At 35.9% G+C, this 6,000-nt stretch overlaps 1 long non-coding RNA gene across 1 annotated transcript; it reads left to right on the forward strand.

Annotated features, from left to right (window-relative positions):
- Nucleotides 1-173: 173 nt before the first annotated feature.
- Nucleotides 174-2,444, forward strand: LOC145159806 (uncharacterized). Its single transcript, XR_013737927.1, has 3 exons — nt 174-1,245; nt 2,002-2,065; nt 2,205-2,444. It is a non-coding gene; the product is annotated as an uncharacterized LOC145159806 (long non-coding RNA).
- The last annotated feature ends 3,556 nt before the right edge of the window (nt 2,445-6,000 follow it).

The raw sequence follows: 6,000 nt of genomic DNA on the forward strand, positions 1-6,000 counted from the left end.
AAAGAATTCGTTATCTCAAAAAGTGTTTGCCAGGGTGATCTCTCTCACTTCCTGTTCAGAATGAATTGAATAAATCTCTATTGTGTGGTCTTGCATTGCCTAACAACGGTCCTACCTTGTCCAATCATTTTTATGTGGATGATGCCATTTTTATGGGTACATGGGACAGGAGTTCAGAAACTGGGCGCGAATTCTAAAAGGTTTCCATATTTGTTCCCGGCTTAAAGTCAATTTCCATAAATCTAGACTTTTGGCATTGGAATCCGAGTCTCAAAATTACGAAGCCAAGCTAGGGTGATTGGCTGCCTAACAAGTTCGCTTCCGTTCATGTATCTAGGGGGCAAACACGGCGCTAAAAAAGAATGAAAACCAAAAAATGATAAATTTCAATCGCGTCTCTCAAGTTGGAAAGCCAAGACACTATCATTTGGTGGTAGACTCACTTTGATCAAATCAGTGCTCAAGCCTTCCAAACTACTACTTTTCACTTTTCAGGGCTCTATGTGGAATTTTTAGATAAAGCAATCAAGAGTCTCCTTGAATGCGACATCCACTACGTGGACCTATTTTCTCTAAGCCATAGCTCGAACATTAATCTCCTATTTTTGAAGGATAGATGGTGTGGTACTTTGGCGTTACAAGAAAGATTTCCCCGGTTATATGATCTTGAGAAGGTAAAGCTCTGTTATGTTTTGGAGATTATTTTATCATCTGGTTTTGACTGGAAATGGAAAGTTCAAAGCATGGAGGAAGAAACACGTCTCGATTTGGAAAATTTATAATCTTTTTTGCAAGGTAGTGCCATCAACCAATTACAAATTGATTTTCGTTTTAAGTTCAATTCCGATGGCAGAATTCCAGTGTCAACCAATCTTGCAGGTAGCGGTATTTTGGTAAACTCAACTGTTTGTCCCTTATGTGATTCATCTCAGGAGTCGGTCGATCATCTTTCTATCATCTTTGGTGGTGTGCCCAGTCGCGAAGGAGGGTATAGATCGGATCTTAAAGTGGTGTGGATTACAATACACACAATTCACCGGTGTGAATGCCTTTCTCAACTTCACTGCTTCATGGGGCAATTGTCCAAGAAAAAAGAAGAAGGTCATGGTGGCGTTTTATGCTCTTCTCTGGTTCATATGGAAGGCTAGAAACAACAAGATATTTAAAGGGTTAAATACCAATTCGGCTAAGATTACGGAGATTATCATCCATACATATTTGTGGTTTAAGCATAGAACCTCAAAGGTGGGTTGTGGTATGATCGATTGGAGTATCTCTCATTTTAGTTAGTTCTATGTATTCGCTTTGTTTTTCCGGTTGTACTCTGCCTGTGATTTAGTCACTTGCTAATGTCGTGGCTTATTAATCACATTTCCGTTTCCAAAAAATGAATGTCCTAATTGGATAGATTTTTCAACGTACAAATTAAATATTAATAAGAAAAATGATCACTTGACTCATCAGGTGTCTTAACTAATCACAATTTTCTAAAACTATCATCACGAAGATTAATAGACAGGTTAACAAATAGTGATGCTTTCTTATATATGTTAGACAGATTAGCCACGTTGAAGCAACTGGATAAATTATTGGCTTACAGAGGATAACGTTTATAGGCTTACAGGGAGATAACGTTTTGTCTATATTAAGTAAGAGTTAGTAAAAGAAGAAGAAAATTGGCTTGTAACTGAGTTCATTGAATGCATAAATCTGGATAATAGTAAGCAATTTATTATTTTTATTTATTTATGCATTTGCATCGACTTCGGTTGGTAATTATAAATGGATCATGTGATATCAAGATTCCATTTAAAACGCAATCATAGTCGTCCACTGCATTTTTGTCCAAAACATATAGGGAATAATTCTTAATTGGTAAGCCATCTTTGACCGATTTATTAAATTCAACTTTGTGTCGGCTGAATTCATGTTAAATGTCTTTATTAACCTTCACCTGTTTGTTTTTACATTGCGACTAATGTTGTAGTTGTGCATCTTCAGAAAGAGCTATGGTCCAACGTAAGGGACGTTTTATAAAGTCTTATCGGCAGATTATAATCCAGAGGTACACATTTACTAATTTGTTATTTCCATTGCAGTAGGTAGATAAACACTACTGCTACCTTCATTTTTAACTAACTTAAAAAAAATCACTCGATTGATATTTTCAAGACAAAATACAACCTAACTATACCCATTTTTAGGTAAAGGGCAAATTGCTGGAAATAGCAACATACTTCACTATTTTCACGAATATTAGCAATGTATTTTTCTTTTACCAATTATAGAAATGTACTTTCATTTTTTACCAACTAGTGGGGATGGTTTGTACGTTGTCACGGGTTTATTAATCATATATTTTCGATACTGTTTTTGTAATATTGTTTTACACAGAGACCATTCTGTAATATCGTTATTACATTGGGAGCAATATTGTAATGTTGTCTTACACAATGACCATTTCTATAAAATCATTATTACACAAGACCGTTTCTCTAATTTCGCTATTACACGGGAACCATTTCTATAATGTTGGTTTACATAGGGACTATTATTATGATTTTAATTTATATAGGTGTAATACCAAGAATCTAGAAGATTAATTGTGGAAATAAATCCCCTTTCCTACGGACTAACACAACGAGTTGATGGTGGGAAACTCGACGTGTTGGAGGCTTTTGGTACGAGTGTTTTTATGAACCAACTCGGCGAGTTGGTGAAGGGAACTCGGCGAGTTGGACGCTGATTAAGAAACCCTAATTTTTAGGGTGTTGCACCCAATTTAAAGGCCTTAAGTTCTTTGGCTGGCCACCTTACCAGCCTCCTGTGTCCAGAAATCCTAAAATCGAGCCTTTTCTTCCATTATTGAGTGTGAGAGCTTGGGGTGAGCCTTGAGAGTTCACTTTTGGTGCTTGTTGAAGGAGCTAAGAAATTAGGAGTTGCTTGGCTTGAAGATGAATGTCACACCCCCGAACCAGGACGGCGGAAACGTCCGGGGGCGGATGACGTCATTGTATAGTATCATAACAATTGAATATAAATGGAACATAGCAACCCGCACAACATAAATTTAGAGATACAATCTTACATTGTTTATATAGTGTATTTGTTCAAAGTTTACACAACATTAACTGAAAAGTAACAATTCCAAAGTGCAACCAAAAATCCAGTTCTCGATGACTTAAGTACCTGCTTCTGGTTCCCTGAGAATACAAGTCATTTTGAAAATCGTCAACAATGAATGTTGGTGAATTCATAAGCATATTTGTATGAAAATCGGTTTGTATCTGTTTCGTTTGCAAAGTAATGAATATTTCCAGAAAATCCAAGATTTTCTTAATAGAGTACTGTATGTCTTATACCAAAGATAGAAAATGTATGTATGCATGTTTCCAGAAAATCCAATATTTTCTAATGTATGAAAATCTATAGTCTTAAACCCTAAGACTGGAATAGTGGTAATAGTATACTGAAAAATAGTATGTAGTTTTATAATTTATAAAACCCGTGGAGTGTGAGCTTCCCGTAAACCAAGATAGTATTGTTAATCCCTATGTGAGTCATTATAACCATGCTCGATATTACTGTATGCCTGTTGCGACGTTCTTCAGGCGTTGGAAATAGGTAAGATACTTGTCACCATAGACTGACCCGTCTAGTTGTAGCAAACAGCTCAGGTGTGGGGGTGTCAATCCCCATATTGATTTATACACAACTACCTCGCTCTCCCTCCAGGAGACTCTGGTTATAATTACAAGGCTTAGAGTGTACGCTAAATAGGTACAGTGAAGATAGTGTCTCACTAGAGCATTAACGGATTTACGCGAACTTCGACTCCCTTTGTATTATATAATGAAATGACTTCACTAGTGCAAATTCATGACAGATGTTTTATGACACGCATTTTACAGGTTTCATGACATGCAGTTTATGACGCGCGTTTTAGCAGTTTTATAATACATGTTGTATGACATGTGTTCTATGACACGCGAATGTTTCTGTCAACAGTTCGTCTTGTAATCTTATTTATTTATTTATTTTTATTTTTTATTTTTTATGAAAAATAGTTATAAAAACTTTATATAAGTAGTTAATAATAGTTAAGTCTATTAGTAAACATAACATTGTTTTCTTGGGATTTTAAACCATCCAAAAATAGCGATGACAAGTCTACGACTATTTTACTAATAAAATTATTTGTAAAAGGAAAATATCAAACTTTGTAGTTTTGTTTAACACCTTTTTACCGGTTGTAAATTTGTAACATAAATATTTTTGTTTTGGGTTAACTATAGTCAATCACGATTTTTATGTAACCAAAATGATAAGAAACACATGTGTCAAAGTTTTTATGTAGTTAACAATTGTTATTAACCTTTTTATACAAGAATATGTTCCATGTTCATCACATAATCATAGTGCATGAAATTATCCAACGGAGAAACGCATTTTAACTTATGACAAGTTTATAAAACACGATTTTTATGTATGTAAGCATGAAGTTTTCGACATCAAATGCACAAATCATTCCATAACCAAGTTGGTGCATGTAAATATCCAATGGGTAAACGAAACTCAACTTGTATCCCCCCCACCCGGAAAAGCATGAAAAATACGAAAATCATGGGGGTATGAAGTTCACCTTGATGATTTTGTGAGTTGTAGGAAAGAAATGAGGGAGATGTCGAGCCTAGACTTGTACACACTTGAAGAGCTTCTTGAAAATCAAGTGTTCCAAAGAACTACACACAAAATTTTTTGTGTAAACATGGAGTTTTTAACTTAAAGATGTATAAAACATTAAAGGTTTACAAGAATACTTACCAAATTTTATGAGTCTCTCGAAGGGAAACACCCTTGAGGATGGCACCCAAAAATTTGAGAGGGAAAAGGAGAGAAACTTGAGAGTGAGATGAGTGAAAAAGTTTTTGGTGTGTGTGTGTGTGTGTGTGCATCTTCGGCCGATCTTAAGAAGAGAGAGGGAAAAGTAGGCTTAGTTGCATGGTAAACAATGCGATGTATGGTGTGGGTGTATGGAAGTTAAAAGCATGCATGTGGTGGTTGTTTGGTGGACAATATGAGGTAAAGCATTAAGGTGGCACTCCATTTATGATTTTTTTTCAATCCCAAACCGAAACCTTATGAGGTTTTGGCTTTTATGGACTATCGTTTAGGGTTTTCGGTTTTAGGGTGGCTGAAAACACCCTATATCCTTAAAAGGGTTTTTGGTTTTGGAGTGTTTATGGCTTTTGGGTTTAATTTGGCCCAATAAATGGTTTTCCGTCCAATAAGGCCCAAAGGAAAAAGGGTTTTTGGTCCTATTAGGCCCAAAGAAAAGGGTTTTCGGCCTATGGTTAATTTGGGCCGAGAGTTCCCAGCACAAGCCCAAAATTCGTTTTTGTTTAGCTATTGGATCAAATTTGGGCATACATGAGGTTATTACTACTTGATTCTTAATGTATGCATGTATGTATATATTGATGGGTTTTGTACAAACAATCCTATGTGTGCATGCAACCCTAGAATTGGATCTATGTTTTCACTATTAGATACACAACATTATGAACACTTGAAGAACCCTAAAAGGCTTCTAGGAATTTCGAAATCCACAAGGAAAGATGAAATACATACCTCTTGTTGTTATATTGTAATAACAACTTAAATCTTGAATCTTCTTGTCTTTGAAAGCAAGTACCACAAGTGTAGTACCTCTAATGGCTCACAAACACCAAGAGCAAATGGAGAGGTAATAGAGAGAGGGAAGAGGTATAGAATTTCGTCCCTAGGACCCCTTGGGAAGGCATGGACGAATTCATGAGCCTTAGGGGTCTTTATATAGGTGTAGAGATTAAGGTTTCAGTCCTTATCCTTATCTAGTTGCTTGCCCACCAAGTAACAATAAGATAAGACTTGAAATCCCTTATCCTTTATCCTTTGGACGATTTCAAGGATCCTTATCTCCTTGAATTCGTTCAACCCATATTTAGGATAACCATTACC

Source organism: Lactuca virosa, chromosome 2 (genome assembly GCF_052849685.1).
Source record: "Lactuca virosa cultivar CGN04683 chromosome 2, Lactuca_virosa_CGN04683_v6, whole genome shotgun sequence".
Taxonomy (NCBI): Eukaryota; Viridiplantae; Streptophyta; class Magnoliopsida; order Asterales; family Asteraceae; genus Lactuca; species Lactuca virosa.